The 18,797-nt window shown below is 34.8% G+C and overlaps 1 protein-coding gene and 1 pseudogene across 5 annotated transcripts in view; both read left to right on the forward strand.

Annotated features, from left to right (window-relative positions):
• TPK1 (thiamin pyrophosphokinase 1) overlaps positions 1-18,797 on the forward strand; it is a 267,896-nt gene that overhangs the window by 52,451 nt on the left and 196,648 nt on the right. The gene's annotated exons all lie outside the window — the stretch shown is intronic.
• Positions 2,797-2,915, forward strand: LOC112469972 (annotated as a pseudogene).

Genomic DNA, 18,797 nt, shown 5'->3' on the forward strand with positions numbered 1-18,797 from the left:
GTTATCATGAATTTAGCTTTTAAGACTTTGCTGGTTATGACTGCCTGGATGGGTAGGATATCCTGTACATTTTTGTCATTTAGATGCATCTTGGCAAAGACCTAGCAGATACGTTAGCTTGGAAAATGCTGGATTTTAGGATATCTGAATTTTAATTGGGACAATCTGGGAGCCATCTGTCCTAGTAGTGAGTAGCTTAGCCGTTAGACTTAAGAATCTCGTGTTCGTTAGGCTTATCACAGTTTATTGAACTACCAAATTGACACTATTTGCGTCATTTTCTGTGCTTAGTGTTTCACAAAACTTACGCTTTGAACACATTTGAGTGAACATTGAGCCAAAGATCTGATGAGCAATTTGCATACTTGGTTCAGGTCCATTAAACAAAACATTATGTTTAAGTTGTGGTCTCTGTAAATAAGGCTGGCAGAAAAGACCTATCCCAGTCATACAGACAAGTTTAGTGATGATAGAAAGATTATTTAAATATTTGAGATATTTTAATACATTAGTGGCAGAGAGTAAAACACATCATGTTTGCTATAATGCCAGAGACCTGGTACTCCCATCCCCAAGATGATGGTGCATTTCTGCTGAATTAGATCTTATACCATGTTGAGCGTTATAACACAAACATTGTCAGATAGTAGGGACCTCTGTGTTACTTTCTTTCCCATGATTCACTCTTACGCCTTTGTGCTGTGCTGCTTTATGTTTTGTTTCAGTAATCAACATTATAAGGCATTTAGGAAATTGTCACCAAAATTTCAAGTACTTTATTTTTGAAATGCGTTTATAAATTTTCCACTATACTTCTGATTCCATAGTACTTTATGTAAGCTATTACATGTGATATTCTAAAACAGAGAAGTCATATTTAAATATCAAGTTTCGTAACATTACATTTTCTACTGTGTTTGCTGAGAGGCAAAAACAAAAAAACAAAAAAACATTATTTTATTTCCTTTTTTCATCTATATTTTTTGAGCATTGTCCGTATCAAGCAGCGTAAAAGAACTGAGATATCAGTGAGAAAGACGCCGGCCCTGTGAGTGCTTATGACGTGGTATCTGACGTACGCAGTCCCATTGTATATAAATGTCATAATATGCCCTGCAAATAAAAGTGTATTATTGTTGTGGCTGAATTGTTTTCACATCAAATCACATGCTGAAGCCTTAAACCTAAAGCGATAATATTTTGAGATGGTGCCTTTAGAGAGGTAAGTCAGTTAAATGGGGTTATAAAGTGGGGACCTACAGAAATAGAATTGGTGTCCTTAGAAGACGATACACCAGGGATGATTCTCACAGAGAAAAGTCCACGTGAGGACAGCGAGAAGGACAGCGAGAGGCGGCCATCTGCAAGGCAAGGAGAGAGGCCTTAGGAACCAGCCCTGCTGACACCTTTATCTTGAACTTCTAGTCTCCAGGACTGTGAGAAAATAAATTTCTGTTGTTTAAGTCACCCAGTCTGGTATTTTGCTATGTAAGTCCTAGCAAACTAGTACAGTTTTATACAAGACTTCTTGGCAAGTTGCGAATTGTTCAGCTCTCTGTTCTCTATAGAACAGCATTGATCTCAAAGGTCCTTTTTATTTATAAGTCTGGCTCCAGATATTCCTATAGGCAGTCTTGATCATTCCTTACTATGTCGTAGCTCCAATCAGTTACTGGTAGGCAATGAACTTGACTGGGATTCAGTGCTGTAGCCTGAGACTGATATTGGTCCCCCTTTGTTTACAGATGATATTTCACTGACTTCAGAAAAATGGTGGGAATAATCTATGTATTAAATATTAATTTGATGGATATAATAATTAGAGCTTGGGAAATCAATTTTGGATACCTTAAACAGAAACAGAAAAAAGTATAGACCAAATAGATTAAAACACAAATTTAGATACTCAGTTATCTATAATTATTCTGGGCATTAATCTCTTGCCCTTTATAAAGATGAGAAGAATTTGCTCTTCTTCTAAAACACCTTTTAGAAAGAGTCATTGAATTGCTTTGGGACTATTATAAACTTCAGTCTGGGTCTTCTGTAGGTCATTTCACATTAAGGACAACCTTAAAGGGAATTCTTTTCTCTTCTGAATAGGACGTGGCCTGTTTGCAGTACAGTGACCAGCTCTCTTGCACTAGACTGGTTCATAGAGTGATAAATGAGAGATTGAAGATCCCACCACTGGGCTCTTATTGAAACTGTATGTTGGTTCTAAGTAGGACCACCAGGGACAGGAGGGTGTATTAGATGGAGGAGAGGGCAGTAGCTTCTAAAAAAACTTAAATGTGTTTAGAAAGAAAGAGAAAAGTTGTTCCCATGCATACTATTATTTTGTTTGTTTTTATAGTTTTGTGTTTCTGATTTGGGAACAGCCATATTATTTGTTAATAAAAGTGTTTAAGAAATGTTACTTTCTTTTGAATACTTACATAGAAAAATATCTCAACTTTTGCTGTGTTAATACAAATACACACACACGCGCGTGCACACACACACACTTTAGTGGTTTTTCTGAAGTGAGGACTCATTGATTTAGCTTTATTGGGAAAAAATGTTCACCAGATTCTAAGGACAGCAAATGAAGTGGGTTAGTGAAATCAGCCAAGATATACTGGCCAAACCTATCTTCTAAAAGGTACAACCTCCCTCCCTCACACCCACCCTTCCTTCCTCTCTTCCTTCTTCCCTATGCAACTTAAATAGTGAAAAAGGGGGAAAAAATGATGTCTTCTCCCCAGTAAGTCATAAATGAATGACTGTAAGAATTTAGCATTATAAAACATTTTAGTCTACGGCCATACCTCCCTGAACAAGCCCGGTCCCATCTGATCTCAGAAGCTAAGCAGAGTCGGGCCTGGTTAGTACTTGGATGGGGGACCACCTAGGTCGATCAGGTGCTGTAGGCGTAAAAAATAAAAAATAAGGAATTGTAAGCTGACAAGGTCCTTGCAATCTGTGAGGTCAACCAAGGGTTGCCTCGCCAAATAAGTAAACAAACAAACAAATAAAAATATTTTAAATTCTTTCATCCTGAAGTTGAAATTCATCTATCCTATGTGTAAAACACTTTGCAAAGTAATAGAAGTTGATAGAAAAGAATCATCCAGAATATATATTTTTGAAATTATATTTCTGCCATTCAAATAGAGTTGTTCTGTAATCTTACATTGAAGATCGAAGTGTCAAAAAAATGCACCTTCCCTTCCTGTATTCTGTCATTCCCTTTAAGAACACTGAAGTGTTTTGACTTGCTCAGCAGCAGTATGATATATCTTTGGGATGTTCTCACGAGTTTACAAGAGGACACCGTAGAAGATAACTAAGGTGCATTGAATTTTTTCAATTCTCAGCAAATTTTGGTTATGTTAAAAAAAAAATAAATTGGTAAACACCGTGTTTAAAATGCACTTATTGTTACCAGCCTCTGGATAATTCATTAGACAAATGTTTATTGAATATATAACTTATCACTGGTTACACACCCAAGCCAGGCTTTTTGTTTTATGATTACTTTATACATCTTGGTTATAATGATGCATTTCATAATTTCAGCCATTTTCCTGGGGTATCACTGGCAGTTAATCATTCACAGCATTGTGTATTCTTCATATTCAACAGCATGTAGAACTTTGCAGATGTAACAAAAGGGGCATTACCTCTGCACTGACTGGAAATAGGCTGGGCTTATCTTGGAGAGAGGAGAAAAGATTTGTAGGAATATGGATGTAAATGCGAAGAGAAAGCAAAATTAAGGATTTCCACAAATATAAATATGCCAACTTAAACAACTATGTATTTAACCCAAGAGATTTATTTAATTGTTCCTTCTTATCCATATGGCTTAGCCATTCGCATATGCTTAAATTAACCAGATTCTCTTTTGCTTCGAGTATGTAGGCAGGACTATTACTTTTATTTTTCCTTATTTTAAAATTTTATTAATCTAAATTATGACTAAATCAAAGATGTCCTTGAGAAAATAAGCTTTTAGTCATAACATTCAATAGGCATCTGAAGTACTGTATTTTAAAACTCCTGCTGGTTCAATAAAATACCATCTCATTGTTGGAAAGGAGATAGGAATATTATAATATTTCAAATGCAACACTGTTTCTGGTTTTTATGGGACATTTTTAGAAGAGACCTCCATAATAGCTTTCATTTCATTTGTACATTTTTATATCTTGACTTAAATAAAAAAGTAAAAAATAAAACATGTTAATGTTACAAATTAGTCTAAAATTAGTATTTTTTTCCCCAGCGATAATAAAATTATAGTTAGAGACATGAATTGTTTATCTTCTCAGAGTATAAAAACCAATTGGTATATCTGCTTTCTGGGCTTTATAGAAACACTTCTTTCATCCACGGGAGAAAAATAAATAGAAAATGCAAACTTTTCTTTCTGTAAATAGAAAATAATCTTTTTACATTTAACAACAAGTCTGTGTATGTATTACTCTACAAAAGTGTGGTTAAATGCGGTTTAGAAATGGTTTGGAGCTTCTACTTGTAGAAAATGATTTTTATATCATATCCGCCTTGCAGGACATTTGGTCCTGTCCAAAATGTCCATGGAGGCATTTGGCCCATGCCAAAAGGTCCTTGATATTTGGTCCTTGACATGTGCTATTACTGGCTCGGCTACCGCAGCAAGAAGGTTTTTTGTTGGCAGTACAGCCACAACACAATTATTGGATCAATAAAACATGATAGTATTTCTTGCGTACTAATTCTGTAGACCGAAAGTATAAATAATTGTTATAGGCTCACTGATCCAGGGATATTTTCTAAGAGTGGACAATTTTGACAGAACCATTGGCGTGGACCAAATATGATCGTGGATGTTTTTGATTGGACCGAATGTCTCTGTGGACATTTCGGACAGGACCAAATGTCCACTAATCTGTGACATCTGTTAACGCTCCATAAGCATACAACAGTGAATTATCGTAGCTAAGCAGATTTGGAGGAGTTCTTTCTCTACTATTCATTCAGTTTAGCAAAACTCGAAGTCGTGGTATGAATGTTTAGATTTTATTCTTTATTAAACACAATTGGCATTTAAGTTTCTGGAAGAAAGATTGAGCTATGTAATACCTGTATTGTAAAAAATTTTTAGTTGTGAGTTTTGAGTAATTGTGTATTTTCAGCAAGCTAGAAGATTTTTCTGCTAACCTCACTTTAGAAGTTATTAATCATAATTGTCAAACTCCCAATTAGTATGAAAACAACTTGGTGAAGATTTTATCTATTCTCTATTTAGTCTATCTCTACACTAATGAGACTTCATATTTTGAGTGTTGATTTTGGTATTTGGAGATCTTTTACCATTCAGGTGGGTTTCAATTATATTTACCATATGGTACTTATTGTGCCAGAAATATTTTCTAATTATTTTATATGAAGACTTTTGATACTTGTCCAGTACTTTTTAGAACAAACTGGAAGTGCTTAATGAATATATTTCAGTATAGTATAGAAAACAACTTTGTTAGCATTTCAGCTTTAGAGTTAATGTAAAATTTACCTTTGCGTACTGGTGAGCATTTTCTTTCTCTAACAATTTTATGTTATCATACTATTGATGGTGTCTACTCTTTCTTTCCTTTTTATCTATGGAACTAATGATAATTCACTTGCTTTTTATTCAATTTTGAATCAAAATTAAAAGAAAATTATTATAGTACATGTATAATGTCACTTAAGTAAATTTAGCATTTCAAGTGAAAGTAAAAATTATTAGTAGTTAATTGAACTTCTTTCTGTTTAATGAATGCTACCAGCATAGTTCTGTAGCTTATTTTAAGGTAAACTGATAGTATATATGTCAGCAAAATAAGAGAGGAAAAGTTAGAGAAAAATAATTTATTTACAGCTATGGAATTAAAAATGTAAAATTGAATGAACTTAAAAATGTATATAGAAGAATATTGCTGAACTTTTTGTTGTTATCAGGACTCTTTTTTTTTTTCTTAGATATATCAAGACAGCCTGAAGATGGTATCTGATTGATGTTTGGTGTATTAGACTAGGAGAGTATTATCCTTGATTGACTAATTGGATACTGTCTTTATTTCATTTGACCTTTCCAAATAGCATATTTTCAGCTTTAGTACTGTAAATAAAAGTGAGAAGAAACATTTGCCACTTACATTAACTTCTTATAACATTGATAATCAGATGTGCTTTTATTTTTTATTAATTTATGAAATTAGTCATTTTTCTGGTTAGTTTTTTCAAATTTCCATGATTTCTTGCCCATTTTTATTTACTGAGCTTGTTATTTCGAGTGACTAAGATTTTATTTTGGTGCCATAGATGACATAATAGATGACAGAGGCACTTTTTTTAAAGAAGCTATTGGAAACTTTCTTAAATTAACTAATAATTATTATGTTAATACTACCAAAGGAAATTTTAAAAAATAGAAAAAATATTTTTACTCATGAATATCTAGGAAATAAATCTTTAGTAGATGACCAGTATTGGAAAGGGAGAAATACAAATATTTCTCAATGTGCCAAAACAACAAAAACAAACTTCCACATCTGGATGAGCTAGAGAGCATTTTCCAATTTCAAACATTTTTTTAGTTCTTATTTTTTCAAGAAAATAGGATCTTTCCTGAACAGATTTAATAAGGATGAATGAACTAATGTTCCTTTGAGCTTTTAGAGATAAGCATTATATAGTAGCAAATAAAGTGAGAGGACTTTTCATGAGACTTAAATTCATTAGAGTCGCAAGGAGAGTGATCATGAGAAGGAATCAGGGTTCTAAGTGGCCGCATTAATGTCAAATGGAGGCCGCATTTATTTCTCCCTTCAGTTTTTATCTGCTTCCAATCTGCAGTCAACATATAAAGTAATGCTTTTAAACTGTGTATCACCTCTTCCCCTTTGCTCCCCAATTTTGCTTTATAACTATGCTTGGAGAAAGGCAATAAATCATTTTAATTAAACAGTATGGAATTTTTTCATGAGGGACTAAATTTAATAGAATTGTTTTAGCTGTTAACTTTCCACATTGGATTAAGATTTGCTTTCAAATTGCTAAACGGATGTCAGCTTTATTATTCTTGACATAAAATATGCTCTCTATTGGATATTTCTATATATGGCCCTTACTCAGCAAGTTTGAAACTACCTTCTCTTTCTCTTAAAATCAGAGCTCCTGTGGACTTACCTCTTCTGTCATTCACTAAGGCTCTTTCTTCGAAGCCATTCTTAACCCCCACTCTTTTTTTTCTCAACCTTACAGAGATCTATTCTCAGTTTTTCTTTACTGATTCTCATACATGTCTCTTTCCTATCCCAACAAATCTCTTCTAGGTAGTAACCCTCTCCTAGGCAGTTGTAGTTCTCAGATTTATCTGCCTACCTCTGATAATTTTCTCTTTGTGTCTCTCCTGTATGCCATCTTTACATTCATTTATTTAGGTTCTTATTTTTCCTATTCAGTGGCTTTGAAGGCGTCACCATTGCCTACCAGATCAAGTACCAATCAAGTATCTTAGGCTTCTGGGCGTTTTTAGTCAGCATTTCTTTATCATCCTGACTCTCTTGTGCGTTGTCTTCACAAGTGCACTGTTAACTTTCTGAGGGGCAGGTCTTTGCTTCTCTCTCTCATGTCAGCTCTCGATGTAGCGCCTTGCTTGCTTTGGACCGTTAGACAGTATGTTGAAGAGAATCTCTGCTACTTGTCCCTCTGTCTGCTTTTCTTCCTGACTGCCTGTCTGCTTGCCTTCCTTTCTGTCCATCTGTCAGCCTGCCAGTCTGCTCCTCTGTCTGTGCCAGTTTCTTTACTGCTATTTCAGGTCCTACGTTTTTCCTTAGAAGAAAATGCGTCTGATGTCCTGATCCCCAGTTTGTTTCGTAGGCACTTAAACCCACTTGGTTTCTGCTCTTCTTCTGGATTTCCAAGATATCCAAAACCGGTTTTCCTTTTTCACAGAACATCATTATGCTGCCTTCTTGAGTCCCCAATAACATTGGAAATCTGCATTTTGTGTATGAAGGAAAATTATCCTTGTGGAGTATACAATATTTTAAAGAAATTAAAAAGTAGAAAGCCGACTATTCATTTCTATTGATTTCATGTTTTCTGTATTTCTGATTGCCTTTCATACAGTGAAAGTGATAAGTTAATATTATAGGTGGTGGCAGAGTTGTCACAGAACCATTGCTTTTTATGTTTAAAAAACTTATTCCAAATACTGTTTTGACAGTTCAGATATGTTGCTCCCGCGTCGCGGTAGTGTGTGAACTTTATCTTTCCCAATCTAGTACAACTTCCACAGTATAAACTGAAAGCTTTCCATATGTTAATATCCAGTCTCTTAATTATAATTAGCATTAAATAGTGAATTCAGAGCTGATATTTTTTCAGGAGACATTTAACAAAACTCGTAAACATTTTGCTTTAAAGGACTCTAACAAGAAATTGAAAAGAAAACCCACAGATTGGGAAGAAATATTTGCCAATCATATATCTGATGAGAGACTAGTAAATAGAACATATAAAGAATTCTTACAACTCAATAAGAATATAAATGACCTAATTAAAAATGTTCAAAGGACCTGAATAGACAGTATTCCAAGGAAGTTATACAAATGGCCAACATGCACCTGAAAAGATGCTTCATGTCATTAGTCATCAGGGAAATGCAAATCAAAACACAGTGAGACACCACTTAACATCCATCGACATGGCTAGAATCAAGAAGTTAGATAAGTGTTGGTGAGGATGTGAAATTAAAACTCAAATAGGCTGCTGGTGGGAATGTAAAATGGGGCAGTCACTTCAAGAGGACATTCTTTTGGTTCATTAAATGGTTAAATGTGGAGTTACCATTTGACCTGGCAATTCCACTCCTAGGTATGTTACCAAGAGAGGTGAAAACGGATATCCCCATGAAACTTGTGCATAGATGTTCATAGCACCATCATTCGTAATAGCCAAAAGGTGGAAACAGCTCTGATGGTTATTAATAGAGGAATAAAATGTGGAATGTTCAGCCACGTGGAGGGATAATGCGTTGATCGTCATCAACATGGGCGAACCTCAAAAACACAAAAGACCTCAGATTTTGTGATTCCGTTTACATAAAGTGTCCAGAATAGGTAAATCCACAGATACAGAAAATACATTAATCAGTGCTTAGGGCTGTGGGCTGGAGAGTTAAGGGAGAGTTACTGAAAGGTACCGGGTTTCTTTTTAGAGTGATGAAATATCATAATATTGACTGTGATGATGGTTGCACAACTCCATGAATAGTCTAAAACCATTAAATTTTTTTAAAGTGTTAATTGTATGGTATGAAGATTATATCTCAGCTGCTACAAAAAATAATAGACATTAAGGTATAATTTAGTGTCTTCTAATTTTTGTTACTCTAAAAACTCTTAATTTTTATTTATTTATTTATTTTTGATTAGGATGTTCACGTTTCTTAAGCTTTAATTTATACCAAAAATTTGTCAGACACTTTCTCCTCATTTCTGGATATATTCATGTAGTTTGCGGAAGTGGTTCTCAGATTTAACGTGGATCAGAATTAACCCGGAGGGCCTGATTCAGCGTTTTTGATTCACTAGGTCTGGGGTAGGGCTCAAGAACTTGTCTAACAGTTTTTAACAAGAACATCTGTTTAGTTTTGAGAACTAGTGCTTTAGGCCTTAGATGATCATTTTTAGCACATTTATTAGCTTCCGAGCTGATAGCCTTGGTGGATTTAACCTGCATGATCTCTGTCATTTTGCCATTCTCAGATAGCATCTTTGTGAGACATAGCTTTTCAGTATTATATTTGGTTTCCTTTTAGGAACACTGCTCTCCCCTTTCCTGCCATATGGACTTGATGTTTGAGTGGTAGTTTCTTCTTAATTACGGTCTCCCTTTTGGTATAGATTGTCTTTAACATTTGTAGCAACCATTTTCTTTGTAAATCTGCCTTAGAAAGTTTAGAAACTTTGTAATGCTACACAAAATAAAACATTTTGAACAGGAAAATAATAAAGATGATTTTTTTTATAATGCGATATAGTAAGAAAGCTGAACATAAGTGCCAGTTATCATTTTTTTTTGTTGTACTTCACTATTCTTAGCACTTATTTTAATTCCCGGATCAAACTAAAACAAACTTTAGTTTGTTTTAATTAGAACAGTCTTATATGAAATATTTTTACTAGGTAAGCTTTATGTGGAAGTGTGTCATAGGCATTCATGTTCACCTTAAATTCTGCATGAAGGAAACTGCTTTCTGAGGAAATTTATCGTCTTGATTTAAAACAAGCAAACAAAACATTTTCTGAAAAGGAAATATTCTTAGGATCCTGTCACCATAAAGTACTTAAGCCTCTTGTTCATTATTGAGAATTAGAGGTGGTTCAAAATGCTTATTATACTAGGAAATGAATGCGTCGTCAGCTGGGGGTCTGGCAGGTGCTGGCATTACAGGGACTGAGTCAAGACCCTTGCCGGGCTTGCCGGTCTGGTGGTGCGCGTTGTAAATCAATCAGTGGCGATTTTTTAGCATCTGAGATTTACCGGTGTTCTGCATGATGCTTGAAGGGAATCTGGGGGGCGTATAAGGAAGGGCCCCACCCCTGAGAGTTTTTAACCTGTATTGAGATGAGGCCCAGCACAAGAAATAACCACCTGTACACACGTAGTGTATTGTGGCGTGGTGACCGTGTGCACTGCTGGAATTCAGAAAGGGACTGTGGGGGCTGAGCTGGAGATCAGTGCGGGTGCACACACCTCAGGAGTTCTTGGACAAAGGGCCGCGAGCAAAAATGCCATCTCAGATAAGAAATTGCAAGATCAAAAGTGATGTTTCACAAAGAAAAAATATAGCTAGGACATAAAAGTCTTTATTTTTTTATGCCAGTATGGAAGGGAGCAGCTGTTATGTATCAAACTGAGGAATCCTGATTAATGCTGGCCAGTTCAGTGCCCTCTCTTGCGTACTGTACTGTTAGCGGGCTTTTTATATCGGGCTTTGGCTGACACCAGAGTTTGGGAAGCCATCTGGAAGGGCAGAAAAACCTAGAAGTCAGAAAACAGCCTGTTGACTTAAAATGTTTTAAAATGTTGGACTAATTAATGCACCAGGATTAAGAATTCTACTTTCTGGACAGAGGTAGGAATATACTGAAAAATAGAGTGATGTGGAGAATATTAGAAGCAACTTGATACCTTGGGCTTATCAGCCTCATTTGAGTGTTAGAACACTCTCAGATCATAATAACCTCGGAAAACTCTATTTCTAACATCTTTTCTGAGCCAAATAATTGGATTTATGTAACGGTCATAGGAAGGCCTGTTTGGGCATGGCTGTGTATACAGGTAGGCGTTATCTACTTAAAACTCTTTGAATTTAACTTAAAAATTCCTTTCATATTATAGGTGTTCTGTGTGTGTATATTGAATTGCAGTTAAATTTTTGTGATTATTTTAGTAAAATTGGTCGTGCTTGGCCCTGTGACTTTTAGTTAATGAAAATATGCTAGCTTGATTTAGCCAGATTTTTAAATTGATGCAATATGTTTGCGAAAGTGAATTAATCAATAATTTATAAGTATGATGGATATATACACAATATATATTTGCATTTTTTGCCTATTCCAGAAATGATTTAATAAGGATACTTGAATCAACTTAAATGTAACCAGATTTCCAACACCGCTGATTAAAGATATATATAATACTTTTCTTACTCATAAAGACTATATATGATATTTGACCCTTATATCACACGTGGAAATATTTCCAAATGTATAAAACATTTAAATGTAAAAAATAAAAACAATTAAATTCTTTAAAAACAATTAAGATATATGTGAATGTAGGACTAGACAAGTCCATCTCAACTCGGAAACCCAGAGATTTAAAAGATAAGCATATTTAACTATATGAAAAAATAGTAAATTTTCTATAGCAGAAAATATAAGTAGTGTTGAAAGAAAAACAAATTTGTAATAAGTATAAACATGTGATAGATAAAAGGTTTTATCTATAAAGAGAACTCATATAGAAAACTGAGTCAAAAAACCTCCCAAAATTAGCTGAAGATAAAAATAGGCATCTTAGAGAAAAACTAACTCAAATAAACCCCAAACATATGAAAATATGCTCAAAATCACTGTAGTTGGAGAATGCATGTTAACATAGTGAGAGACCATTTTACATCTATTAGAGTGACAGAATTAAAATAACAGTTATTGCTGTTGAAGATACAGGAGCTGGGATAGTCTCTTATTGTTCGCAGAGATGGAAACTATTTTATCTTTTTTTTGGAATATAGTCAGGCAACCTCTATTAACATAAAAATACACGTTTCTTCAATTCTGCGGTTCTAACTGCTGTGACTCTCTGTCCTATAAAAATATAAACTGTGAAATATCTATGTGAAAAATGTGAATTACGTATATATACACATTCACACATATACGGATATGTATTTATTGTAGCATTCTTAGTAGAGGCAGAAAGCTGAAAAACAAAGCAAATGCCTATCCATAAATAAACAGCATCATATATTATGGTATATCTGTGTCATAGAATATTATGCCGTTTTGAAAAAAAAAAAAAGAATTAGCTATGCTGGTTGCCTTGGAGTTTCAGTGAGAGGTATTACTGAGGGAGAAGAAAAACAATTATATATTCCAATTATATATTCCTATTTTTGTAAATCACACGAAGTTAAAAGAGGTCCACATATGCATATTTTAGTGTGTATGCATAAAAATTTGTCTATATGAACATGGAGAAGCAAAGTCAGTATGTTCCTTGGACAGACAAGGGAAGTTAGGGGAAGGGTGTAGGGTGATATTTCTGAGCATAGAGAAAAGGAGAGAAGCAAAAACTGAAAGTATAAAAATAATAAAAGCCTTTATGATATGAACACATTTGCGTAAGTTTTGAGACATTTATATAAAGTGTACATACGTATCTTTAAAAGCTGAGACTAGTAGGAACGAGAGAGGCAGCTGATGACTGTGCCAAAGATACTGACGGTAGACATCTCCTTTGGCTGGAAGTTATGGGAAGAACTGCGATGATGTTTTGAAAAATGGCTGTATAAATGACAACTATAAAAAGCTTTTCTCTAGTCTTTTAAAAATATTTATAAACCCTTTTATATTGCATCTCTGCATTTCCAGTTTATTTGAGGAAAAAGTAACACATTCAAAATGGGTAGTATACACATTATTCAATTATTACTTCAGTAAAGAAATATTGATAATACTCGTGTATGATACAGATAAGTTCTGGACATAAGGAATGGTACACTGTACGAGGTGAGGTATGTAATACAGCTGAGGGAGGTCAAAGAAGCCTTCCAAGAGGAAGCAGAGGATGTGTTCTGGGCAGAAGGGTAGCAAGAAAGAAAGTATAGAAGTGAGGAGGAGTCTGGGTTGTATGTTAAGCATAATGGAGTAAAACAGTCAACTATGCAGTAGATCGTAAATGGAAGTTAATTGCTGTATTATATTGACTCTTAAGACCTTCTCAGTTGTCAGATGCATTATTATTTTATGTATCATTAAGAAACATACTTGCTTGTTAAACGATTTATTGCACAGACATTTATATCTCATGGTTTCTCTGGGTGAAGAATTCAAGTGATTTAGCATAGGCTTAGAAACTCCGACAGGTTGCTCTCAAGATGCTGGCAGGGGCGTTGTCGTCCAAAAGCCGTACTGGGACTGGAGAACCCACCTTCAGAGCAGCTCGCTGCCACGGCTGTCAGGACAGCCCCGCCTGCCACTCCAGAGTGAATGATCTGTGAGAGTGAGTGAGGAGGATTCTGTGGGTCTTTTATGGCCTTATTTCAGAAGTCACACACCATTGCTTCTGTAACTCATTGGAAGTGTCACTAGATCAAGCCTACTCCTGGGGAGGGGAATTAGACTCTATCTTCTAAAGCATCAGAGAAGAAGCCTCACAGGATCTGTGGGCATAATTGAAACTACAACATCTGGAAAGGGAAGTGGACGTGGCAAAAATGGTTAACGCTTATTTTATAGAACTTCACATTCATTGTCTTACTCTTTGTTCTGAATCACTTTGTGGAAGAAGTGTTGATATTCATACTTTTTGACATAATATTATCCTCTGTGCGATGAAGAACATTACCAATGAAGCATTTTTAAAAACAATAATATACTATTGACTCCTAGATTTTTTTTCAAGTGGCGGGCGTCAGAAATGCAAATTTGAATGATAGTGTTTTCTTGATCTTACCAGAATATGTCAATGGAAACGATTTCGTGAGCTCTCAGGATTCATTTTCCTTTTTAGATGGTTCTCAAGTGGCTTATTGATTGAAATGTTGGAGGATTTTCATGGTCGAGATATGTCACCAGGCGTAACAAACCAAGTTTGTACATGCATAGTGACAGCTATGCTCCAGTTATCACCAGGCCAACAAAGCAGTGATTGTATTGATTTTGGAACACACCCTTAATTTCAGAATGTTAAAATACAGAAAAAGCATGCTCGAGATTACTCAGCGATGTGGAGAGCTGTTCTTTTTGTTGGCTCAGCACTCCTTTCTTGGCCAGTCCCCCACTTCTTCAGGGGAATAGCTTCTCCCTTACTTTAGTCATTTAGTTCTAGGAGAAGCTGCCCATCATTATACCCCAGCCACTGGCCACAGTGGTGGTCCCCTCAAGCTATAGCCAAGTCATCATTGGCCACTGTGATTGGTTCAAGGATGGACCCATGACTGTCAGTAATCTTTGGAGTTTATTTTTAAACTGGAGATATAGCCAGGCAAACTGCCACTCTGCCATTGTCTCCAGGTAGAAAAGATGAGAGGAAGTTTTTTCCCCTGTAGCCATATGTTCTGGCTTGGGATGCAGGGGCGGAACCTGCAGTGAAGTCATGTAGCTCATAAGAGATTTTGCAAATAAATCCACCTGTTTTGCTGAAAGTAGTGTGAATTAGGACTGTCCAGACCCATTAAAGATTTGCAAAATATGATTTCATTATTTCTGTTTAGAGTTCTGCCTTTATAGTAAAACGTAAAAATCACAATCACCCATAAAGGCTGTGATTTTTATTTTGTAACTTTGATTATAACCAGTCCTCTTTTTCTCATTAGCCTTTGAATTCTATAGCTGAAGAGTCTTTTACTATTGTGTTTTTTTTTTTTAGACTCTTACCCCTGTAATTGGGGGGGGGACCTTTTTAGCAATAATAAAAATTTTAGATCCACTAGTTTTTAGATCCAGTTTTTGATATTTAGCTATTAAGAAGGGAAGATAAACATAAAATGTTTAGATATCTGAAATTTGTTTTTAAGAAAATAATTGAGATTTTTAAGGATTGCTTACTGCTGGTTGGTCATGTGGCTTACATTTGGTTCAGACTAACTTATTTGAGAGAAAGAATCATTTTGGAATGAGAAAAATGAAAGTTTTAGCCATTCCAAACCTATGAAGTAGTGAACGCTCCAATTTAGATGTGGCATTTGTTACACTGGGCTTTAAGCTACTGTTATAATTGTTCAGGAGAATAGTCATGTTAGATGTGCATTTTAATAGTAATATTTATATACTGTTTACACAGAATTTACCTGAACATTAAAAACTAGACTTTACTAAAAAATTGCCTTCTGTTTTCATCCTGTTTACTTTCTTTTATTTGCATTTAATTTTTACAATGCAGATCCTTTACATGCATTTTTGAGTTTGCACCTAAGCATTTTGATTTTTTTTGAAGTGATTGTAAGTAATATGGTGTTTCAAATTTTGGTTTTTTACATGTTTGTTATTATAAAGAAGTGTGATTGATTTTTGTGTGGGGATGAAGAGATGCTAGTTTGAAAAGTGACTCTATTTGTTCCCATAGAGAATAATGGACCACACAAAAGACTCATTTACGCAAAAATCTTGAAAACTTTTTGATAATTTTTGAGATTTTGTATAATGTACAACCACATTGTAGAAATCATTTTAAATATTTTTTGAAATTTTTGGAAAGAAAATATTTATCCAGACAAAATAATTTTCTAAGGAAATGAGCTAACCATGATGTAAAATAATTTTGGAACACATTTATAGTATAATATATGCAGAAACAATTTAAGTTTAATTTTTCTGTGTGCTATTTTTTAGACTAAATTTGTTTTGATTTTGTGCTTAGTTTTAAAAAGTCAGCTCAATCAGCCTTGCCTCTAAAATTACTCAGTATATCTCCTCTTAAATAGACACTAACTGAAAATGTAATGATTTGGACATCCAGTTAATGACATTTAAAATGAATTTACACATACCGACTCGCTCTTTCAATCATCTGTTTAAAAATACACATTAGGTAAATTCGATAGTCAGCACACAGACTCGTATCTGAAGCCTTGCAGGGGATTTATGTGTTATTTTCCCACTGACCTAGCTTTGCTAGTAATTTTGTTATTCTCTGGTAAGACCTGCCTTTATTAGTCAAAGTTGACTTTGCTGCTTTCACACAATATCCACTACCAGTCTTTATTGGTTTCGGAGTTACGACTACCATAAATAAAGCAAGCATGAAGAGAAGGAAGAGACAGAATAGACAATTTATTTTCATGCATTTTGGTTGCCATCTACATCACAATTGTCAGTGTAAAGTGGAGTTTAACGGTCATCCTTAACAAGTTTAGGAAAAAATGTTCAGTTTTACTCTTTCCATCTTGTGTTTTGTGGCTATATCACACTTGGTTCAGAATAATGATGATTCAGTAATGACATTTTATTATTCAAGCTTGATGAGTAGGAGTGGGAAGGGCTGTTTATTTTATCTTTCTGTTTCACTATAACTAACAGTTTGACAAGACCGAGAGACACTGACTGATGCTGTAGGAGACGGTGTTTAATATGTTTTAATGACGTGCTGGAGTTAGAAGTGTCTCCAGCCTAATCCAGACCTGGCAGTATAAGGCTTCTTGCTCCCGGGGTGTTTGTTGATTGGAAAACTGCTCAGCTTCATTTCTAACGTATATGTTGAGGATTAGAATGCAAACACATAGAATTATATATGTATGTACTCAACAATCTTTTACAGTGCTTTTCCTGCAAAATCCTTTATTCAGGTGAAATCGTATGTGAGAAATGTTTCGGAGTCCCAGGACGGGAAACCGGTGAAAGCAGAGTCCCTTTGGTTCCTCCCCAGGCTGCCTCCAGATCTCTACTGACCTGTTACAGTGACATAAATAACAGGGTCTCTTGCTAACCTTCCCTCTGCTGTGCCTTGGGTTCGTTTCTTCTACTTACAGTAGGTAAATTGAGGACTACCTTTTGATTACAAATATGCTTTTAAATGGTTGAATTATGTATTCTAACTAGTTTGAATAAATCTATAGTTAATTTCCATTACTTCATAAACTGATGTCACTGTAGGCAACATGACTGTTTAAAGAGGGAGGTAATTTTTAGGGGATTGAAAGTTTTAATATATATCCACTAGAAATGGAATTAATCCAAAATAATATACTGAATTCCATTATGCTTTCCATTCTGGTGTTTGTTAACCAGTTACCTTATGTTACCTTTGTAAGCAGATAGAATGAAAAGGAAAAAGAGTCTCAAAATGAGTTGTTCTGTAAATTTAACATAACTTATTTTGCTTTATCAGTTATGTGAGGTTTGAACCAGTGTTTAGTCATCATCGCCCTGCTCTCAGGATTTCTGGACACAGCATTGGTGTGTAGCTTGGTATAAAATTTGAGTTTATGACTGAAAAAAATACAGAGAGGCCCTGACTTATGATGGTTGAACTTAGACTTTTTCGACTTTACAATGTTGCAAAAGTGATACACATTCATTAGAAACCATACTTCAGGTTTTGAATTTTGATCTTTTTCGAAGCTCGCAACCCAGTACTTTTATCAAGATTGCAGATACAACTTAAGATTTTAGACAAAGTAAAAAAAAAAGGAAAAAAGACACCAGATTTTTGTGTATTGATTTTCTATCCTCCAACTTAACTAAATTTATTTGTTGTAACAGTTTTTCGATCAAGTCTTTAGGGTTTTTTACATATATCACCTACAAATAGGGAGAGTTTTATTGCCTGCTTTCCATTTTGAATGCCTTTTATTTCTTTTTCTTGCCCAATTGTTCTGGCTGGAACTTTGAATAGTGTGTTGAATAAAAGAGGCAAGAGGGGGCGGCCTTGTCTTGTTCTTGATTTTAGAGGAAAAGCTTTTAGCTTTTTACCATTGAGTATGACGTTAGCTGTGGGCTCATCATATATGATCTTTATTATGTTGAGGAATGTTGCATCTCTACCCACTTTGTTGAAAGTTTTTATCATAAACGGATGTTGAATATTGTCAATTATTTTTCTGCATCTATTGAGACGATCATATGATTTCTGTCCTTCATTTTGTTAATGTGGTGTATCACATTGACTGATTTGCAGATATTGAACCATCCTTGCATTCCCAGAATAAATCATTAATGTGTGATCATTTTAATGTTGAATTTGTTTTGCTCATATCCTGTTGAGGATTTTTGCATCTATATTCATCAGGGATACTGGCCTATAATTTTTTTTTTGTGATATCTTCGTCTGGTTTTAGAATCAGGATAATAATGCTGGCCTCATAAAAAGCTTGGGAGCCTTCCTTCTTCTTCAGTTTTTTTGGTATGTACATAAAGAATATTATTTAGCCATAAAAAGAATGAAATCTTGCCATTCGCCACAACATGGATGGACCTTAAGGGCAATATACCAAGTGAAATAAGTCACACAGTAAAAGACAAATACTCTATGACTTCTTATATGTGAAATAT

This window comes from Pteropus alecto, unplaced genomic scaffold (genome assembly GCF_000325575.1).
Source record: "Pteropus alecto unplaced genomic scaffold, ASM32557v1 scaffold48, whole genome shotgun sequence".
NCBI lineage: Eukaryota > Metazoa > Chordata > Mammalia > Chiroptera > Pteropodidae > Pteropus > Pteropus alecto.